The sequence below is a fragment of the Pistacia vera genome, unplaced genomic scaffold (assembly GCF_008641045.1).
Source record: "Pistacia vera cultivar Batoury unplaced genomic scaffold, PisVer_v2 Contig265, whole genome shotgun sequence".
Classification (NCBI taxonomy): domain Eukaryota; kingdom Viridiplantae; phylum Streptophyta; class Magnoliopsida; order Sapindales; family Anacardiaceae; genus Pistacia; species Pistacia vera.
This window is the reverse complement of record NW_022196074.1, coordinates 357,110-381,356: the sequence shown is the minus strand read 5'-3', so window position 1 is coordinate 381,356 and position 24,247 is coordinate 357,110. Positions and strand designations below refer to the sequence as shown.

Below are 24,247 nucleotides of genomic sequence, written 5' to 3'. Positions count from 1 at the left end.
ATATGATTTCAGTCCCCATGGATAAGAATTAAAGAACTTCAAGTTGCTTGCAAACAACAACCAATCTTTCTCAACAGCTTTTGTTGAGTCACCAGCCAATAAGATCGAATGTAAAAACAAAACCAAGCACACTTTTATCTTCTCTTTATCAGTATATTCAACTGTTTCTAGACTCTTCTCTAAACCCTGTGCTGTAATAGAGTTAGCCCCCTACAAAACTTTATTAAGAAACTGTATGGTTCCCCGACTATTCTTTACTCTCTCTGCCTTCTTTTCTGGCACTTCCCCACATCCTAAGCCCGTCACGAGGGCATATTCCATCATGCCAAAACGTAGTGGCTTTCCGCCCACCACAAACCACATTTCTTTTTTTGTTTTGCATTTTACTGAGTGCAGCAACATGTAATGCACTCCCTGCCCCCAAAATGCCTTTTTCCAATGATTTATGAGTCGTAAAAACTGACCGAAACAAGTTTCACTGAAATCTCATTTACCATTCCTAATTCCATCCAAAATGTCTTGTATTCTGTCAAAAACTTCCCAACTGGACCTGACCGTCACCCTTGCAGGGAAGTAGGGCACCTTATCGCTTATAAGGTCCAACTCGTAGTCTTTGATGTTTACGGCCTACACAATCTGCATAATCGATATAAACAAAATGTGAGCAACAAAAATAAACCTAAATAACTAATAAACAAGATATCAGCAACAAATGATCATGATTGCAGTCGGTTAAGCGATGTTAGATCGGTTAAGAGATCTTAACTCTGCCTCGTGCAAGATCACTTAAGCGATTTTATATCTATGATTCTAACTCCAAATGATGGCCTAAGCGATCTTTGATCGCTTAGGCGATCTTAAATCGCTTAAGCGACCAAGAGTCAACTTAATCAATCGCTTAAGCGATATAAAGGATCGCTTAGCCAATCTTAGATCTGGGCAGATGGAGTAAAAGTGGTTAATCGCTTAAGTGATACAAATGATGGCTTAAGCGATAGTTAAGAACGTACCCTTTCTTCGGAGGCCTGCTCGTTCTCGCCGGCCTCATCCTCCTCGCCTGAATCCTCGAAAGACTCCTCCTGCCCTGAATTGTCGTCGGAATCCTTGTCGTGGACTGAATGATCGCCCGACTCCTCGTCTTCAGAACCGTTTGATGATTCTTCCCTCTGTTGTTGTGCTGTCGGCGTCTCCTCTCCTTGTCGACCATGTTCACTAATAGGATGATCCACTAGAGCAGCCATTGAACTGCTTGCGCCACCGGAATCTAGGATTCGAAGTGGCATTGGGTTGTCGTCGTCATTGTGAGTGTCAGCCATGGTTTTGGATTGAATTTGGTGTGAAAATTTTTAGTTTGGATCGGAAATATGGGATGTATCGCCGGAAATCGCACAGATTCTGTTTAGGGTTGAAGAAATCGATTTTAGGGTTCAGGAAATCGATAGAAAATCGTGACTTATCACAGAAAATCATGACTATATTCCGTTTAGNGGGTAAGAGATCTTGACTCTGCCTCGTGCAAGATCGCTTAAGCGATTTTATATCTATGATTCTGACTCCAAATGATCGCTTAAGCGACCAAGAGTCAACTTAATCAATCGCTTAAGCGATATAAAAGATCGCTTAGCCGATCATGCACCTAGGCAGATGGAGTAAAAGAGGTTAATCGCTTAAGCAATCATTTGTATCGCTTAAGCAACAGTTAAGAACGTACCCTTTCTTCGGCAGCCTGCTCGTTCTCGCCGGCCTCATCCTCGTTGCCTGAATCCTCGGAAGACTCCTCCTGCCCTGAATTGTCACCGGAATCCTCCTCTTAGCTTGATTGATCGCCTGACTCCTCGTCTTCAGAACCGTTTGATGATTCTTCCCTCTGTTCTTGTGTGGCCAGTGTCTCCTCTCCCTATCGACCACGTTCACTGATCGGATGATCCACTGGAGCAGCCATTGAACTGCTTAGGCCACCGGAATCTAGGATTCGAAATGGCGTTAGGTTGTCGTCATCATTGTGAGTGTCAGCCATGGTTTTGGATTGAATTTGGTGAGAAAATTTGTAGTTTGGATCGGAAATATGGGCTGTATCACCGGAAATTGTGCAGATTCTGTTGACGGTTGAAGAAATCGATTTTAGGGTTCAAGAAATCGATAGAAAATCGTGACTTATCACAGGAAATCACGTCTATATTCCGTTTAGGGTTCAAGAAATTGAGTTTACGATTGAATATGGTGTGGAAATTTACGGGGTTGGATCGGAAATCGCCTATCTCCGTTTGGTTCAAGAAATCGATTTTTGCCCTAATGAATTTCGATTAAGCGAGGTGAACAGTTAATGGGGCTTGTTTTGAGAATTTTCAAATTTTAAAAAATTTTATTTCTCTATTCGACCCAAATATGTTTTAATCCTTTCATTTTAACCCATTTTACGTGTCTAGTTAGTTGGTTGGGCGATCTTTTCCAAGGAAGAACAAAATCTGCCTAGACAGATGATCACATAAGCGATCCTTTGGTATCGCTTAAGCGATTTGTCGCTTATACTCTTGGTCGCTTAAGCGATTTAGGATCTCTTAAGCGATCTCTTCCAAGGCAGAATAAATCTGCCCAGATTTATGATTGCTTAAGCGATTCCTTGCTTTGACTCTTGGTTGCTTAAGCGATTTAGGATCTCTTAATCAGAATAAAATATGGCCAGATCTATGATCGCTAAAGCGATCCTCTTGTATCGATCAACCGATTCCTCGCTTTGACTGTTGGTCGCTTAAGCGATTTAGGATCGATTAAGCAATCTCAGTAGAGGCAAAATACAATCTGCACAGATCTATGATCGCTTAAGCGGTCCTTTTGTATCGCTGAAGCATTCGTCGCTTTTACTCTTGGTCGTTTAAGAGATTTAAGATCGATTAAGCGATCTCATCCGAGGCAGAATAAAATCTGCCTAGATCTATGATCGCTTAAGCGATCCTCTGGTATCGCTGAAGTGATTCGTCGCTTTTACTCTTGGTCGCTTAAGAGATTTAAGATCGATTAAGCGATCTCATCCGAGGCAGAATAAAATCTGCCCAGATATATGATCGCTTAAGCGATCCTCTTGTATCGCTGAAGCGATTCCTCGCTTTTACTCTTGGTCGCTTAAGCGATTTAGGATCTCTTAAGTGATCTCTTCCGAGGCAGAATAAAATCTGCCCAGATCTATGATCGCTTAAGCGATCCTCTTCTATCGCTTAAGCGATTCCTCNTTGTTACATGGCCTAAATATTTGTTGTTGATTTTAGTTTGGAATTAGGTTGTCAAATTGAGGAGAAAGTATGGAATTAATACGTGTTGGTAATTTTAGTTTGTCAAAATTCAAGAGAAAAGCAGGAAAAGTATATATTGCCAATGATCGCTTAAGCGACTAAGTATATCGCTTAAGCGACAAAGGGTTTTTCAAACAGGATCGCTTAAGCGACCAAGACAGAAAGACAAGAATCGCTTAAGCGATATCTCGGATTGCTTAAGCGATTCACGATCGCTTAATCGACCAAGACAAAAAGAGAAGAATCGCTTAAGCGATCATGCACCTGGGCAGATTGGATTCTGCCAATCACATGATCGCTTAATCGACCAAGTGAAAAAGAAAAGAATCGCTTAAGCAATATATACGATCGCTTAAGCGACCATGTGTAAATGAAGTTCCTTTTAGATCGCTTAAGCGATCATGTGAAAAAGAAAAGAATCACTTAAGCGATATATACGATCGCTTAAGTGACCCTGTGTAAATGAAGTTCCTTTTATTACGATCGCTTAATCGACCAACGAAAGATTTGAAAATTTGACAAATACACCCCCACTTACCCAACTTCCCAGATTCCGGCCACCACCACTGGAAACCTACTAGGAAAGGGTGTTATGATGCATTGCGGTTGGATCAGGCTGATAAGGCATCGATATGGCCTTTTCCGGCCATATCGACCACGGATGTTGCCGAAAAAGGCCAGATCATGGCCATATCTAGCCGTCGACGGACGGAAAAAGCGACATCTGGCCGTCTGCGATGGCCAAAGATATGGCCGTCGTTTTCAGTCAACGATGCCCAAGATTTGGCCGTCGTTGACCGTCAACGTCAGCCATTTCATTTGAAAGTCAATGACGGCCCGATGTGGCCTTTTCTGGCCAGATCCACAGTGGATCTGGCCGAAAAATGTCACATCTGTGAATTACTAGCCATTTCCAGTCGTTTGTAGCCGTCGGTGGTGTCAGAATCTGGGAAGTTTGGTGGGTGGGGGTGTTTTTGTTACTTTTGAAACTTTTTTAGGCTGTATTAATGAAATTAATTCAGTTAATGGGTCTAAAATTTATTTAAAAAAATACTAATATTTGCTAAATAATTAAACAAAGAAATATTATGGGAATAAGATTTATAATATTTATACGAATATTCAACCAAACGCACCCTTTATGTTCTGAACAAAGACGAATCGTAAACCCTATATATTTAGCATAGACGTAAACATTTTACACTTTATATGTTTCATACTGACGTAAAAGAACTATGTGTTTAATATAAATATAATAACAGTCATAGTCCACTGAACGAATCGTAAACCCTATATGTTTAGCATAGACGTAAACATTCTACACTTTATATGTTTTATGCTGACGTAAAAGAACTATATGTTTAATATAAATATAATAACGGTCATAGTCCACTAAAAGAATCGTAAACCCTATATGTTTACCATAGCGTTAATCGCTAAACCAATGCTCTGAAATACAATAAATAATATCCGAATACATAGGAACACTTAAGCGATTCGTTGCTTTTACTCCTGCTCGCTTAAGCGATCGGTAATCGCTTAAGCGATCGGTAATCGCTTAAGAGATCTAGCTCACGGCAGATGCCCAGATCGAAAATCGCTTAAGCGATCCCATTGTATCGCTTAAGCGATTTTCGTAAAACACTCTTGATTGCTTAAGCGATCTCAAATCGCTTAAGCGATTTTCGTAAAACACTCATGATCGCTTAAGCAATCTTAAATCTCTTAAGCGATCTTGTCAAAGGCAGAATGAATCTGCCCAGATCTATGATCGCTTAAGCGATCTTGTCCTAGGGAGAATGAATAATTGCCCAGATCTATGATCGCTTAAGCGATTCATGGCTTTTACTCCTGGTTACTTAAGCTATCCATTTGTATCACTTATGCGATTTTCGTAAAAACACTCTTGATTGCTTAAGAGATCTCAAAGCGATCTTGGCCAAGGTAGAAAGAATCTACCTAGATCTATGATCGCTTAAGCGATCTTGTCCCGGGCAGAATGAATAGCTGCCCAGATCTATGATTGCTTAAGTGATCTTATGTATCGCTTAAGCGATGCTTCCTAAACGAGTCTCTGTCGCTTAAGCGATTTAAGATCGCTTAAGCGATCTTTGTCAAGGCAGAAGGAACATCTGCTCTAAATCGCTTAAGCGATCTTTGTCAAGGCAGAAGGAATATCTGTACAGATGGGTAATCACTTAAGCGATTTTTGATCGCTTAAGCGATCATATCTGGAAAAGTCTTAGTCATTTGGGAAACATTTGTACATCACTCATTTCTCTCCCAAATCCGAAAAGAATTTGTATCAATCAAATTCATCACAAATCAAAATATGTGAGACATCAATGTAATCGAAATAGAAAATAAAAAATAGGCATGGGATGCGGCAAATATTGAAATATATGGACAAGCTAACCACTACCCCCAACTTAGGTGAATCAAATAATCACACCAGTATATGACACGTTGTAGTGATACACAAAATGAAACAAAATGCTAAAAAACCATTATCCGACTTGGGTGAAGCAAATGATCACACCATACATAGTAAATTCAACCTGCTAATGAGATATCTTATATGGACAAAAAAAATTATCTCCCACAAATCAGATCCAATTCTTTACAAAAATTTCCTATACACTGCCAGCAACCTCTCTGAGATCATTGTTTTGTACCATGCCTTCCCAGCAGCCTTTATTGCAGATGCCTCCTCTCCTCTTGCCAACCAACCNCTTGGGTGAAGCAAATGATCACACCATACATAGTAAATTCAACCTGCTAGTGAGATATCTTATATGGACAAAAAAAATTATCTCCCAAATTTCAGATCCAATTCTTTACAAAAATTTCCTATACACTGCCAGCAACCTCTCTGAGATCATTGTTTTGTACCATGCCTTCCCAGCAGCCTTTATTGCAGATGCCTCCTCTCCTCTTGCCAACCAACCTTTGTTTTAGAAGTTTCATACCTTTTTATTGGGTTCTGCTCACTCAAAATGGATCCATCTGCCCATGGAAGCAATCGACAGCCCAGCCCTCCCGACAGTCTCTCATTGTTTTGTCATTCAACCTATCCATCGGGGTGTTGATCATGTCAAACTCAATAAATTTCAGGACATATACCCCACATTCAGCACTACAATAGGAAGGGACATTAACATTAGAATAAACTTATAGAACAATTGTATTATATTAGTTAGTTTTATACAGAAGTTACCTTGACTCATTTATTGGGCCGGTAGAGCGCTTAATTGGCCACTTTTCGGTTAGTACTTTATCACCCAAGTGCCCAAACATCCCGCTGTCACGCAACAGCCACAGGAACAACTTGGACAGTGGCTCCAACTCCACCTGCAACTGATTGTCTCAACAAATAGTGGGGTTGCAGTCAAGGATCTTCAGCAACCCCTCCTCTAGATGTGCAACGACTGCTATCCAGTGCATCTCTTTGACGAGAATGATGCAATACACTCTTTTAACAAAGGCCCAACTGTGGCCATATTTGGGCTGATCCTCCCGTATATACTGCATAATTCTATCATCAAAATGAAAATCATCAGGGATGCAGTCCAACTGTACCAGGGCCAATCTTTTTCGCTTCGGTCTTTTTACTGCACCACTAGCAACGACATTTTTAAGTAAAGTGCGATATGCTGAAACAAGCCTTTGGCCAAACGCCACATCAGTGATGGCACAGTCGGGATACAACAGATCACCATTAGTAGTTTGTCGTAGCCTCATCAGTGCCAATATCTCATCGATGTGCTGCATCAAATAAAAACAACAAGATAAGTATAGAAAACATAGGCAAAAATAAGGAAAATTAAGCAAAAATAACTCACCGAGTCCTCAAGCCACGTGCCCATCGTCAACAACTTCCTAAACCATTCCCGGGGATAATCCAGGTCTTAAGCTTTATATCGGCCATTACTTCTGGATCCATATAATAGGCATAGAAGAGTTTTTCTTTTCCTCGATTGGCCATACAAATTGATTTTGAGCAATTGCTTGCCCACTTCTCGCTCTCTTAGGGTTAAATCTGCTTCCTTCGCCTCACACGCGCCCCCGCATTATCAATGCCCCACTTCCTCCAAACTTCCAACCTCTTATTTCTGGTCTTCCTCCATGTGTTTCTTAATTTCTCTTCTTATTTTTTGTTTTTCTTTTTTTTTTTTTTTTTTTTGTTTTTTTTTTTTTTTTTTTTCTTTTTTTTTTTTTTTTTTTTTTTTTTTTTTTTCTTTTTTTTGTCCCTGTGTCACACCATGTAAGGCGATTTCACAAACCTTTGCTCTTCCGGCTCTCTCTTTTCAAGCCAGTTTGCACTTCACCGCCTTAATTCTCCACAAACTCTCCTCCATTTGTACCACTTCCTCATCCACTGGACAATTCTATCTCCTATTCCCCTTCTCCTCCACCCTTTTCATGCACTCTCCATCTTGTCAAACCTTGCATAAAACGCTATTGTAAAACTCAAAGCCGTATGAGGTCAACAACCTCATTCTCTCAACGCCGATGTCTTGGCAAAGCAGTACTGGTTTAACGGTTACTGAGGCATACGAATCTTCTCGCTCTCTCTCTCCTCCTCCTCGAACCTCTGGCCGATTGGAGCTTCATCCTCCTCGGCATCAACCATGTTGTGAAGCAGTGCCCTGCAACTGCCATCACATGCGTGACCCCTTCTAGTCCCGCATCAGGCTGTCACCTTTCATCCCTTGCATCCTCCAATGCGTGAAAGATTTGACATAGTCCTTTCCGTTTCAGCCCATAGCGGTGAGAAAGGGAGGACGAGTCCCAGTCAATAAGACAAAACAATCAGATAAAGCGACATTTTAAAGCAACTGCATATGCAAAGCTAGTCCTTAATCTACCCAGCCGCTTGAATCCAATGTCTATTTGCTCGTAATCTGAATGGTGTACCTCTGGACATGCCACCGCCACATCCTAGGAAATTGTCTGTGCACATCCAAACTGTTGCTTCCCCCCCTAGCGAAGACAGGTATGGCCTCATACCTCCAAGCCTACATTGTAAAAAAAAAAAAAAACAGTCCAATAATATTCAAACACATATGTTAAAAAAATATAATAAAAGCTATTAATATTTACCTGCATTGCCCCTGGGAAGCCAACAAAATTGTACGTGCTTGGTTATACTTCCATACCATGGGACTGCTTAAATTCAGTCTACTTTTTTCAGCTGCTGAGGTTCACTCATATGTTTCAGTCCCCATGGATAGAATTAAGAACTTCAAATTGCTTGCAAACAACAACTAATTTCTTAACAGCTTGTTAAGTCACCAGCCATAAGATTGATGTAAAACAAAACCAAGCACACTTTATCTTCTCTTTATCAGTAATTCAACTGGTTTCTAGATTTTCTTAATCCCGTGCGTAATGAGCCTAGCCCCTGCAAAACCTTATACAAAACTGATGGCTCCCCGACTTCTTTATTGCCTCTGCTGTCTTATACTGGCACTTCCCCACATCCTAAGCCCGTCACCAGGGCATATTCCATCGTGCCAAAACATAGTGGTTTTCGCCCACCACAAACCACATTTTTTTATGCATCTTACGAGTGCAGCAACAGTATGCCACTCCTTGCCCCCAAAATGCCTTTCTTCATGATTCCGAGTCCTAAAACCGTACCCGAAACAAGTGAGACTGAAATCTTGTTACCTCCTATCCATCTAAATGTCTGTATTCTGTCAAAAACTTCAACGGACCGACTCGTCACCTTGCAGGGAAGTAGGGCCCTTATCGCTTATAAGGCCAACTCGTAGTCTATGATGTTAGCCCCGCACAATTGTACAACGATAAACAAATGTCAGCAAAAAATAAACCAAAACAATAAACAAAATATCAGCAACAAAAAAGTACGATTGTGGGATTAATCGATTTTAGATCGCTTAAGAGATCTGACTCTGCCTTGTGCAAGATCGCTTAAGCGATTGAAATCGTTAAGCAACCAAGAGTAAACTGAAAGAATCTCTTAAGTGACTGTAAATCACACCTGAGGTAGTATAAGATTTGTGGATTAGTTAAAAGTTATTGTTCAACTTAATTGAGTTTGTATGGGAGTGGTGGAATTGTTGCCGTGAAGTGGTGGAGTTTTGGTGAAGTTGGAAATCCAATCTTCCGCCGGGGCGAAGAAGAAGCTTCGCCGCGGGAGGAGGAGGAGTGCACCCACGGGAGGGTTTCGCTGGTTTCGCCGAGGCGACGAAAATGCTTCGCCGCGGCGAGAGCCTAATACAAAGTTCTTGAGTTTTCTAGAAAATCTTGTTTGGACACAATGACCAATTCTACCTAATTAGTAGGAAAAGTGGGGAGTAAAATGAAGGAAATTAGTAGAGATTGTGTTTGGATGGGGGTGTATTGGTAAAGAAACAAAGGATATAGATGGAATTTCCAAGTAAGAGCAAGGGTAAAATGGGAAAGGATGCTTATAATATGAATATAAAAGGGTTAAGTGTAGAGAAACCCTTTATTTTTCTACACCGCCTCGTTCATTTGCCATTTTTCTCAATTTATTCCAATCTTCAAGATTTCTAAGGGATTTAAGAGGGGTTTGAGTAGAGATTCATAAAGCATCCTAAGGTAAGAATTCATGCTTTAGATGTGATTTTCTTATAAATTAGTAAGTTTATTAGGTTGGTTGCTGTCCTTGTGGTGTTTTGGTGTAGAGAGGAGACAAGACCACAAAGGGAAGGAAAAGTGCTAAAGGAGTCATCTTTGCACAAGGTAAGTAAATCTACCAACTTGAGTTTTGATAAGTTTTGAGGTAGATGTATGCATTATCAGTATATAGTATGTTGATGAGAATTGATTTGTGATGAGTAGATTTTGTATTGTGGATAGATTCCAGTATGAGAAGTGTTTGATGTGTATTGAAAATGGAGTTTGCGATGAAGTTGAGAGGTGTAAACCTTTTTGGAAGTGCTCCTTGGACAGGGTTTATGAGTAATTGAGGAGTTTTTCCCATTTGGATGGCTAGAGAATGAGGAGTAGTAATTTTAGTAGAGTGTTTATATGCAACAGAATTGTTTGAGGAATGCCTAAGTGAAATGCTCTGTCACTGCCGTAGTTTCTAAGGATTGTGGACATCTTACGGTTTGAACTGGGCTGAGATCAAAACATAGAAGTGTATCCCTGTTTAATCTTGGAAACGAGACCGAAACGAGCAATCAGGGTGTATAACGAAAGTTATGGTCTTTTTAGTGTGACCTGTGCAGAATAACGGTTTGAGGAAATCTTGTAGTTGGCATTCATTAGTGATAGTGAGAGAGATGTTCTACACAATTGTTTAGCATTAAGCGAAGATGTAGCTTGAGATATAGTAGAGAAGTGAGTATAACTATTAAGAGTTAAGAGAAAGGAATAGAGTAGGTTGTGCGAGGGGAACCGTGAGTAATGGGTAGATTTCCGCATGTACGCCGCATTGAGAGAGCGCTGGTATCAGATAGAGAGTGGGTGCCCATGAGAGTGCATGCAGTGAGGCTATACCCGAGTACCGAGAGAGAGATTATAGACTCACATGGCCAAGGTGTTCGAATCCATGCATAACCGAGCCGATCGGCTAGAATAAGAGGTCAAGTAGAGTGGGAGCGAGTCCCGGCCGTGCCCCGGTAAGATGGGGCGTGATTATGAAAGAGTTATGAGAAAAAGTTCTAAGGGAAGATAAAGAGAAAAATAGAGAAGTACCCAAAGAGAAAGCGAATGAGGATTGTAAGAAAGACTAGAGAGAGGTAAGGGGACAGCATGAGTAGAGGATTTACTTACTGAGCATTATTTTAGTGCTCACCCCGTTGTTTTCCTATGTTTTGCAGGACCTAGGTGAGGACACTGTCGGATGGATGTCGGCGTTCGAGAAGGAGTGGTTACACTGTCCCTTATGTTTTTGATGACTTTTGTATACGTTATACATTTTGTGTAAAAATGTGTATGTTTGTAAAGAGTATGTATATATGTTTAATAAAAGAAAAATTTGGGCCCAATTTCTTTATTTTATTTTATATGTATTTCATTATAAGCTTTTGAGTAGTAGTGGCTATTGCAGTGACACAAACGATCGCTTAAGTGATCTTACATCCATGATTCTACCTCGAAAAGATCGCTTAAGCGATCTAAAATCGCTTAAGTGACCAAGAGTCAACTTAATCAATCGCTTAAGCGATATAAAGGATCGCTTAAGCGATCTTAGATTAGGCAGATGGAGTAAAAGAGGTTAATTGCTTAAGCGATACAAATGATCGCTTAAGCGACAGTTTAGGACGTACCCTTGCTTCGGCGGCCAGCTCGTTCTCACCGGCCTCCTCCTCGTCCCCTGAATCCTCGGAAGACTCCTCCTGCCCTGAATTCTTCGTCGGAATCCTCATCCTGGCCTGAATTATTGCCTGACTCCTCGTCTTCAGAACTGTTTGATGATTCTTCCCTCTGTTCTTGTGCCGCCGGCGTCTCCTCTCCCTGTCGACCATGTTCGCTGATCGGATGATCCACCGGAGCAGCCATTGAACTGCTTGAGCCACCAGAATCTAGGATTCGAAATGGCGTTGGGTTGTCGTTGTCATTGTGAGTGTCAGCCATGTTTTGGATTGAATTTGGTGTGAAAATTTGTAGTTTGGATCGGAAATGTGGGCTGTATCGCCGAAAATCGCGCAGATTCCATTTAGGGTTCAAGAATCGATTTTAGGGTTCAAGAAATCGATAGAAAATTGTGACTTATCACCAAAAATCGCGACTATATTCCGTTTAGGGTTCACGAAATTGAGTTTACGATTGAATATGGTGTGGAAATTTGTGGGTTGGATCGAAAATCGCCTGTCTCCCTTTAGTTCAAGAAATCGATTTTTGCCCTAATGAATTTTGATTAAGCGAGGTGAATAGTTAGTGGGGCTTGTTTTGAGAAATTTCAAATTTTAAAAACTTTTATTATGTCTATGCGGCCCAAATTTGTTTTAGACTTTTCATTTTAATCCATTTTACGTGTTTAATTAGTAGGGCTTGGTCGGTTAAGCGATCTTTTCCAAGGCAGAATAAAATCTACCCAGATAAATGATCGCTGAAGCGATCCTTTGTATCGCTTAAGCGATTTCTTGCTTTTACTCTTGGTCGCTTAAGCGATTTAAGATCGCTTAAGCGATTCCTCGCTTTTACTCTTGGTCGCTTAAGCGATCTCTTCCGAGGCAGAATAAAATCTGCCTAGATAGATGATCGCTTAAGCGATCCTCTGGTATCGCTTAAGCGATTCTTCGCTTTTACTCTTGGTCGCTTTAGCGATTTAAGATCACTTAAGTGATCTCTTCCGAGGCAGAATAAAATCTGCCCAGATCTATGATCGCTTAAGCGATCCTCTGGTATCGCTTAAGCGATTCTTCGCTTTTACTCTTGGTCGCTTAAGCGATTTCAGATCGCTTAAGCGATCATTTGAGAAAAAATCTTGGTCGCTTAAGAGATATGTGGTCGCTCATATATCGCTTAAGCGATCATGACAAAAAGAGAAGAATCCTACATTTCTCCTGTATTATGTAATAATATGTCATTTATAACTCATTTTCCTCCCAAATACGAAAAGAATAAGTAGCAAAATGAAGTCATTTATATCAATCTAATCCATCACAGATTAAAATATAAGAGACATCAATGTAATTGAAAGTTTAAACTTAAAATCATTCATAATAGTGCCAAAACAGAATAAATCCTAAGCCACTTTGACAAGTTTTGGAATTCGGTATAATCACTGTCTGAGATCATTTCATGGTACCATGGCTTGCCAGCAGCCTTGATTGCAGATGCCTCCTCTTGGCTACCAGCCTTGATTGCAGATGCCTTGCTGCTAGCCTACTCAGACAGCCCAAGCCAGTTTGAGGAGTTCCCTCTCATTGTTTGCCAGCAACATGCAAAATTATCCGACACACCTGCAGCCACGTCAGCTTTTCTAAATAAAACACACAAAAAAAAAAAAAAAGTTTTTCAGGGCCAATTTGTTAAATGGAAAGTTGGGATGTCTGGGGAGTAAAATTTTCTCTCTTCACAAACCCAAGTTATGGAGTGCAAGATTGAAAAGTTCACTGAGTATGTCTATTTCGATAAAGCTGTGTATAAGCATGACACCTGCAGTATGACACCTGCAGCATCAACACCACAACCCAAGTATCAACATCAACATCAAATAAACTATAAAATTAAAAGTACAAGTTCTAAACCTTTTCATTGGGTTGTGGTCACTCAAAACGGATCCATTTTCCCATGGAAGCACTCAATAGCCCAGCGCTCCTGAAAGATGGTCATTGTTTCGTCATTCAATCTGTCCATTGGGCTGTTGGTCATGTCGAACTGAATAAATTTCAGGGCATATGCCCCAGAATCAGCACTGCTATAGGAAGATGACATTAGCATTAGAATGAGCTTATAGAACAATTCTATTATGTAAGTTAGTTTTATACAAAATTTACCTTAACTCATTTGTTGGGACAGGAATATGCTTGAGTGGCCACTTTCCCATCAATGCTTCATCACCGAGGTGCTCAAACATCCCGCTCTCGTGTAACAGCCATGGGAACAACATGGATAGTGGCTCTAACTCGGCCTCCAATTGCTTGTCTCGACAAATTATTGGGTTGCAGTCAAGGATCTTCAACAACCTCTCCTCTAAGAGCGCGACGACTGCTATCTAGTGCATTTCCTTGACTAGGATGATGCAGTAGACACTTTTAACCTTTGCCCAACTATGGCCATATTTGGGCCTGTCCCCTATTACATACTGCATCATCCTGTCATCAAACTTAAAATCATTAGGGACGTAGTCCAAGTCTTTTGTGCCCGATCGTTTTCGCTTGGCTCCTTTTGCTACAGATGTACCAATGGCCTTTTTCAATAAATTGCGATATGTCGATACTAGTGTTTGGCCAAAGGCCACATCAGTGATGGCACAATCAGGATACAGTAGATCACCATTGTTGGTTTGTCGCAGCCTTATCAGTGCGAATACCTCATCGATATGCTGCATCAAATAAAAACAACATGATAAGTATACAATACCTCATGGAAAACATAAGCAAAAATAAGGAAAATTAAGCGAAAATAACTCACCGAGTCATGAAGCCAACTGCCCATCGTCAAAATCTTTTCAAACCAATCCCGAGAATAATCCCTGGTCTTACACTTTATGAAGGCATCACTTCTGGATACTTTGTAATAGGCATAGAAGGGGTTTTTCTTTTCCTCCTCTATTGGCCTATACAAATCGACAGTGGACTCTATTTTTGCTTGCCCGCTTCCTCCCCCTTCCTCCATTTGTACATCCCCGCTTCCTTCGCCTCCCGCCTCAACGTCCTCCATTATAATTGCCCCACTTCCTCTATAAACCTCTTTAACCCCCTCAATTTTGGCTTCTTCCTCAAATTTTTTTCTTTTTTTTACTCTTAATTCCACATGTTAGTACGGTGTAAGGCGATTTCACAAACCTGCTCTTTCGGCTCTCTCTTTTCAGTCCAGGTTGCACTTTAACCGCCTCAATACTCCACCAACTTCCTCCTACACCCTACCAACTTCCTCCTATACCTTAACTTCTCTGCCACCTTATCCACTTTCTCCTCCACCCTTTTCAACTGCTTTTCCATCTTATCAAACAAACTCTTTGTGAGGTCAACCACCTCACTCTCCCAACTCTGACGCCTCGGCAAAGCGGTACTTGTTGTACCTGTTTGCTAAGGCATACGAACCTCTTCCCTCCTCCCCTCCTTCTCCCTCCCACCGATTGCGGCTTCATCCTCCTCGACGAAAACCACATTCTTAAGCAGTGGCCCTGCAACTGCCCTCACATGTGTGACCCCTTGTAGGTCCCACATGAGGCGGTCTATCCCTTCATCCCTTTGATCCTCCAGTGGTAAAAAAGATGTGACATAGTGTTGTTGCGCTTCACCCCCAGTAGCGGTGAGGAAGGGATGGATAACCCCCTGCAATAAGAAACAAAATCAATCAGATTTAATCGACATTTTAAAGCAAGTGCATGTTCAAGCTTAATCCTTTAATCTTACCTGAGCTGATTGAATTTCAATCTCTATTTGCTCATAATCCGAATAGGTACACTTCTGGTCGTGCCACCGCAACATCCTAGGAAATTTTTGTAGCACAATCGAAGCTCTAATCCTCCCCCCTGCCTTAGCCAGGACAGGGATGGTCTCATACATCCAAGCTTATATTGTAAAAAATAGTCCATAGCATAATTCAAACACATATATTAAAAAAATATAATAAAAAGCTATTAATATTTACCTGCATTGCCCATGGGAAGCCAAACAAATTGTACGTCGCCGGCCTTTTCTTCTCGGCCTATTAGGAGTGCTTTAACGCCAGGTCTTTTGCTTGCAAAGACTCTATGGTTCGCTTAAATGATACCCATCCCCACGGATAAAGAAGTTCAAGTTGCTTACAAACTTAACCCAATCAATATCAATGGCTTTTATTGAGTCACTAGCCATTAGGATCGAATGTAAGAACAAGACCAAGCACAGTTTGAACGTCTCTGAATCGTTAAACTCATCATCTTTTAACTTGTCCTCTAATACCTATGCCTTAATAGACTTGTTCCCCACCAAAACCTTGTTAGCCAACTTTTTGGCTCCTGTACTATCCGTTATTCTTTTTTCCTCAACCTCACCTGGTAATTCCCCACATCTTAAGCCAGTCACCAATGCATATTCCATCATCCAGAAACGTACTGGCTTTCCATCCACCATGAACCACATTTCATGCTTTTTGTTGCTTTTTATTGAGTGCAGCAACATATAATGCACTCTCGACCCCCAGAATGTCTTTTTCCATTTTGTGTCCATATCCCAAAAATGACTGAAACAAGTCTCTTTGAATCTCCTTTCATCATTCCTCACTGTCCCTAAAATCCCCATTATTCTCATTAAAACATCCCAACTTGACCTCACTGTCACCCTCACAGAGAAGTACGGTACCGTATCGCTTACAACCTCCAATCCGTACTCTCTATAGTTTATGCTCCGGAAAATCTGCACAATCGATATAAACAAAATATCAGCAAAAAAATTAAACCAAATCAAATATAAACAAAATACGCTCCGGAAGAATCGCTTAAGCGATGGGCAGATGATTCTGCCTCATACAAGATCTCTTAAGTGATCTAAAATCGCTTAAGCGATACAAAGGATCGCTTAAGAGATTATAGATCTGGGCAGATTTGGTTCTGCCTCGGAAGACATCGCTTAAGCAACCAAGAGTAAAAGCGTTTCATCACTTTTACTCTTGGTTGCTTAAGTGATTACAGATCGCTTAAAAGATCTTGTATGAGGCAGAATCAACATCTGCCAGAGCTAAGATCGCTTAAGCGATCGTTTATATTGCTTAAGCGATTCATCGCTTTTACTCTTAAGCAATCCAAAATAGCTTAAGCGACCAAGAGTAAAAGCCATCAATCGCTTAAGCGACACAAAGGATCGCTTAAGCGATCTTAGGTCTCGGCAAGTACAAATACCTTTTCTTCGACGGCCTCCTCCTCCTCCTCTGAACTCTCACCGGACTCCTCTTCCTGGCCTGAATTCTGCTCGGCCTCCTCTTCCTCTTTAGAATCGTTTTGCTTATGTTCTCTCTCTTGTTGTGTCGCGGTCGTCTCCGCTGTTGGACACCTTCACTGATTAGAGGATCCACCAGAGCAGCCATTGAACTACTTGCGCGGTCGGACTCTACAATTCGAAGAGGCATGGGGGTTTCCTCCTCATTGTTAATGTCAGCCATAGTTTTAAGAAAGGAAGAAGCTTTAGGATTGAATTTGGGTGTGAAAATTTGCCGAAATGTGGATTGTTATCACTGGAAATTGCACAGATGCTTTTAGGGATTGAAGATATCGATTTTTGCCTTAATTGGTTTCGATTAAGCGATTTGAATATTTGGGGCTCTTTTTCAATTTTCAAAATTTAAAAACTTTCATTAATTATGTTTTGTCCTTATATGTTTTAATCTTTTCATTTTAACCCATTTTACATGTTTAATGGATCCTAACTGTGCCACATCAGCTTCTCTAAATAAATTAAAAAAAAAAAAGGTAAACAGTTTCAAGGCCATTTTTTTAAATCCAAACTTAGGATGGCCGGTCAGCTAAATTTGGGGCAGTTTATTAAAACAACCTTTCAAGTTTGAATTTAATTAAAAGGCTATCAAGTTTTATAGTTTTAACTAAATAGTCATATTTTTGATTAAGGGTAATTATTCTTGATTAGTGCTTAATTAGGATTAATGAAGTATTATGTAATCTTTTAAAAATTATACTATATTCCCAAAAACCCGAAATTCTTGCAAACAAACCCAAACAACTTCTTCTTCCTCCCGCCATTAACACATCTCCACCTTGGTTGCTATTTCTTCTTAGCTTCGTCTACATATTCTTATTCGATGCATCTTCTTCTTCGTCTACATCTTCTTCTTCCTCCTTCGTCCACACTTTCTTCCTTGCCATAACACTTTCTTTCCTCCACCATTAAATCTTCTCCGCCAAAATCCCCTCTCCTCCTCCCCTCCTGACATTTCGTGTAAGTATGTGTATCTCCTCTTTACATTTTATATTTAGATTTACAAAGATTAATAATGGATGGGGTTTGGGTTATGATTTTGATTTAGTTGTTAGGTTGTGTTTGATGTAATGCAAGTTGGAGGAGTGAAATTTGTTAAAAAATTTTTATGGGTATGTGTTTGGGTATGATGGACCGATTGTAGGTGGAGATGGCCGAAAATGTGTTTGGATCTGATGGATCGCTTAAGCGATCTGGTATATGACAAAAGATCACTTAAGCGATCTAGGAAGTCTGGTATATGGTACCAGATCGCTTAAGTTGACGGTATATGACAGAAGATTGTTTAAGCGATGGTATATGACAGAAGATTGTTTAAGCGATCTGGGATATGGAGCAGATCGCTTAAGTGATCAGATATATGGCAGTAGATTACTTAAGCGATCAGATTATTTGTACTAGATCGCTTAAGCGATGCAGTAAGCAATATACTTCGGTAAGAATTATATTCATAATGTTAATTGAATTTTAGTCCTTTTTTATTAATTATTTTTTCATTTCAATAGAATGTGAAAAGAAACATTTGGTCTTGTCAATCAGCACCATACATAAAACTGAAAAATCTATTGTTATTTTATTATTTTGTTAGTTCTTGGCAAGAAAGTAATATAAAAAAATTAATATTGATATAAATTGAACTCTGCAACCATCTGCTTGCACTCTGTAGACCAAGGCTAAATAGACGAGATCGCTTAAGCGATTTAGCGTAATTACTTCATATTTTATTTCCCGTTTATGGACATATATTAATATAGACGTAAAAGAACTAATTATTAAATAAATATATAAGGTTTAGGGTCCAATGAACAAACCGTACACCTGATTGTTTAATATAGACGTAAACACTTACACATATATGTTTAATATAGTAGTAAAAGAACTAATTTAATTAAAATATAATAATGGTCATGTCCACTGAACAAACTGTACACTGATATGTTTAATATAGACGTAAACATCTCCATCATTAGTTTATTAGTCGTAAAAAAACTAATTTAATCAAAATATAATAACGGTCAGGTCCACTGGACGAATCGTACACCCTGATATGTTTATAGAGACATAACATTCTATACCATATATGTTTAATATAGCCATAAAAGAACTAATTTAATTAAGATATAATAACGGTCATGGTCTATGAACGAATCGTACGTCTGATATGGTTAATATAGACGTAAACATCTACACCATATAGTTTAATATATCCGTAAAAGAACTAATTTAATTAAATATAATATCGTTATGGTACACTGAATGAATCGTACACCTGATATATTAATAAGACATAAACATTCTACACCTATATGTTAATATAGATGTAAAAGAACTAATTTAATTAAAATATATACACGTTTAGGGTCCATTGAACAAAATGTACAACATGATATGTTTAATATAGACGTAAACATTTACACCATATATGTTTAATATAGCTGTAAAAGAACTAATTTAATTAAAATATAATAACGGTCATGATCCACTGAACAAAACCGTACACCTGATATGTTTAATATAGACGTAAACATTCTCCATTATATAGTTTTAATAGCCGTAAAAGAACAATTTAATCAAAATATAAAACGGTCATGGTCCACTAGACAAATCGTACACCTGTATGTTTAATATAGACATAAACATTCTAACCATATATGTTTAATATAGCCGTAAAAGAACTAATTTAATTAAGATATAAAAACGTCATGGTCTAATGAACGAATCGTACATCTGATAGTTTAATATAGACGTAAAAATTCTACACCATATATGTTTAATATATTCGCAAAGAAATTAAATTAAAATATATATCGGTTATGGTCCACTGAATGAATCGTACAATTGATATATTTTAATATAGACATAAACATTCTACACCATATTTTTTAATATAGCCGTAAAAGACTATTTAAATAAATATAATAACGGTCATGATCGCTGAAGATCGTACACTTGATATGTTAATATAGACGTAAACATTCTACACCTATATGTTTAATATAGCCGTAAAGAAACAATTTAATTGAAATATATAACGGTCATGGTCCAATGACGAATCATAAACCTGATGTTTAATATAGACGTAAACATTCTACACATATGTGTTTATATAGCCGAAAGAACTATATTAATTAAAATATAATAACGGTCATAGTCTATGAAACAAATCGTACACCTGATATATTTAATATAGATGTAAACATTCTACACTATAGATGTAACATAGTCGTAAAAGACTAATTAATTAAAATATAATAACGGTTATGGTCTACTGAACGAATCGTACACTTGATATGTTTAATATAGACGTAAACATTCTACACCCTGTTGTTTATATAGTCGTAAAAGAACTAATTTAATTAAAATATATAACGGTCATGGTCCACTGAACAATCGTACACCTGATATGTTTAATATAGACGTAAACATTCCACACAATATATGTTAATATAGCCATAAAAGATAATTTAATTAAAATATAATAAACGGTCGGTCTTGGTCCACTGAACGAACTCAACACCTGATATGTTTAATAGATGTAAATAATATGTACCATAAATGTTAATATAGCCGTAAAAGAACTAATTTAATTAAATATAATAATGGTATGGTTCACTGAATGAATCGTACACCTTATATGTCTAGATAGTGTTAATCGCTTAACCAATCTAGTGAAATACAATAAAGATAATCCAATACACTGGATTGCTTAAGAGATATTCATTTCTAGCTTAAGCGATCCTGTGTATTTAGACTTAGTGCTTAAGAGATCTGGTTGTATTTATGTTATCGCTTAAGCGATTCTATGCTTTTACACTGGTGCTTAAGCGACACGAACAGACAGAATCAATAAGTTCCCCGATGCACGATCGCTTAAGCGATTATTTCGCTTAAGCGATCCTTTGCTTTAACCTTGGTCGCTTAAGCGCGTTACAAATCGCTTAAGCGATCATGTCCGGCAGAATAAACTTCTGCCTAGATGCACAATCACTTAAGTGATTAAGTGTATTGCTTGAGCGATTCTTTGCTTTTACTATTGGTTGCTAAGCGATCGCTAAGCGATCATGAACAAGACAATAAATAAGTGCCCAGACGCAGGATCGCTGCACAATCGCTTAAGCGATAAGTGTATCGCTTAAGCGATTCTTGCTTTTACTATGGTCGCTTAAGCGATCATGAACAAGACTAAATAAGTGCCCAAACGCAGGAATCGCCTAGTATCGCTTAAGTGATTCTTTGTTTTATTATTGGTCACTTAAGCGATACAGAAACAAGACACTAATAAGTGCCCAGAAGCATGATCGCATAAGCGATCCTTTGCTTTTAATGTTGGTCACTGTAGCGATTTATAATCGCTTAAGCGATCGTGTCCGAGGCAGAATCAACTTCTGCCCAGATGCACGATCGCTTAAGCGATCTAAAATCGCTTATACCAGATTGCTTAAGCGATCTTCTGTCATATACCAGATCGCTTAAGCGATCATTTGCTTTACTCTTGGTCGCTTAAACGATTTTAGATCGCTTAAGCGATCATGTCCGACGCTTGGAATTTGCGTCGGCATCCTCTTCTTCAGTTTCAATTTCAACTCTTGCCCTCCCTTGTTTCGCCAATAGAATGTCTTCCGTCGACGCCGTGTCCTCTCCTAGTGGAGCAACTTCAGTCATCAGAAGTTACTCCACTACAACTTCTTCTTCTCTATTTTTGATAGACCTAGTCGTGCCTACAATTTGGGGAGTATATGGGTTTTTTTTTTGTTTCGTTAAGGACACAACCATTGTAACTTAATCGGGAATGGCAAGGAATGAAAAAAATGCAAAGAGCAAAGAAATTGAGAAATTGCAGAAAATTGGAAGAAAAAATGAGGGAGAGAAAGAACCTGAGAGAAATGTGTTCTGCCTTTCAAATTTTAAATCAACTTCTCTTTACTATACTCTAACCCACAAATGTTTAAATTTTTTCACCCAAATCCTTTTTGCTGCTTTAATTACCCTTAAGTATGCCACGTCATATTTTTTAACCCAAAAAAAAAATCAAAAAGATTTTCATGACCATTTTGTTAAATGAAAACTTGGGATGGCTGGACAGCTAAATTTTCTCCTTTTTTGGCTGATCAAACATCATTTTTGGTTGTGAACCAAACCCATCTCAGAAACTCACTAATCTTTCGCTTTAACCAGAAGGGTTTTGTTATAAATCAGAATGTGGGATACCACTAGCTTGTGGAAAAATATCAGGGAATTTAATTCTACTCAGGACTCACTTGGAGCAGAGAGCTGGAGAAACACTGTTGTTGCGACTTCTCCTATGCTCAGGTACAAGCAAATAGTGTTATGGAGGAGCACAGCCAGGTGGTGATAAGACGAGATGCTACCTTTGTTGGAGTCTATGATGGCCATTGTGGACCTGACGCCTCTTGTTTCATTTGTGACAATATGTTCCTTCATTTGATGAGTTAGTGCTTTTTTTATTCTCTTTATTTAATATATGCATTTTTTTTGAGCTAGATTGTGCATAAATTTTTAGCTTTTGATGGTTAATTATACATATATTTTTGCTTGAATATGGCTTTTGTTGATGTTTCAATAGGCTTTTGGGGTTGTGGTTGCACTATAAATACATGTTCAGGGGCAGATTGATGGTATCTGAAGTGATCTTTTGATGGCGTTGTTTTATGTTTGTTTTGTTTTCAATCTTGATACTTGGTGTATGCTCGGTAAATAGTATGATGTCAAAAGATTTTTGGAGATCTTGTTTATTTGAAATGGAATTGGATCATCTTGTTTTTAGTGTATATCTAGTAGTGTTTATTGAATCTGTGTAGATGAAATTTATGGTCAATATTTAAAGAGCTATATGGGCTGTATGTGTATTGGAGGCACAATTGCCGCAGTCTGTTCACCACCCGAAACACCCAGAACAAGGAGGATTTTCACGTTAATTCAGATGAACTAGATTGTGTTCTTACTTCCTATTGAGTACTCTGTGTAGTACTGAATGCTTTTGTGAGATCACCATTCGTTGTCCAGTGCATTGTTTGGTGTCTTTGCATGATTGCTAAAGTGCTAGGTTGCATCTTGTGTGTCATTTCCCAGGCTTGCTTGGGAAAATGGTGCGTTTTCTGAGGATATTCTTAGAATTGCTTTTTCTACAACTGAGGATGGATTTCTTACTCTTGTGCGTAGAACACATAGAATAAATCCATCAATTGTAGGGATGGGGTCCTGTTGTCTAGTTGGAGTCATCTAGACGGGGACATTATATGTTGCTAATGTGGGTGATTCTCAAGCTGTAATCGGTTCTTTAGGTAGATCAAATTAGATAGTTGCTAAACAATTAACAAGAGATCATAATGCATCTGTGGAGGAGGTCAGACAAGAACTCAAGTCATTGCATCAAGATGATTCAAATATTGTACTTTTGAAGCATGGAGTATGGTGTGTCAAAGGCATACTTCAGGTTTGCTTCTTCTATTGCATTTTATAAATTTTTTGTACATGTTGGTTTGAATGTGTATGCATTGATATAGGTATCTAGAACTATTGATAATGCACACTTGAAGCGACCAGAGTTTTTTGGTGCTTCTCCCACAGTTCTCCTATATATCACTCTGTCGGCCTGTGCTGACAGCTGAACCATCCATTTACGCTTGAGTTTTACAACCCAATGACAAGTTTCTCATTTTCGCATCTGATGGGCTGTGGGAGTTCTTGACAAATGAGGAGGCAGCTGAGATTGTTCATAATAACCCATGGTATGTATGGTACTCTATTGCATCTAGTTCATATTTCACTTTCATTATCACTCCCTTCATTTAATTTCTACATATCTTTCCTTAAATGTTAGGGAGTTGCCAGGAGACTTCTTAAAACAGCTTTAGATATAGCAGCAAGTGAAAGGGATATAACATACAAACTGCTGAAGCAGTTTGATAAGGAAGTTAGGAGGCATTTTCATGATGATAGCCCTGTTGTTGTCATCTTTAAAGATTATATTTGCCGGAGACGGGGATCTCCCTCCTAGAGCTGTCGATTTGAGGAGGGTTCATCGACACTGTTGGCCCTTCAAACTCCAGCATTCTACAAGTATCAGGTTCTCTCTCAGAAAATTCAAACCCTGTAACATGAAATGGTTAGTTTGGTCGTGGAAGACCGCGTTCAGAAAGTTCCTATTTTTATATGAATCCAATATTGTTTTAGGCTTCATAGATGGTGCTTGAGTTTGATTATGTTTCCTTGAAGTTGGTCTCAATTCTTCACCTCATTTGATAGTTTCTGCATGGCATCCCACTTCTAATAATAGAGGGATAATTACTTCAAACCTCGTTAAAAATGCTCTTTTTTGCTAGTTTTAACGGCATAAGACCAAAAGATCTTAAT

General features: G+C 39.0%; 1 pseudogene; it reads left to right on the top strand.

Moving 5' to 3' along the window:
- Nucleotides 1-21,485: 21,485 nt before the first annotated feature.
- Nucleotides 21,486-23,891, top strand: LOC116132996 (annotated as a pseudogene).
- The last annotated feature ends 356 nt before the right edge of the window (nt 23,892-24,247 follow it).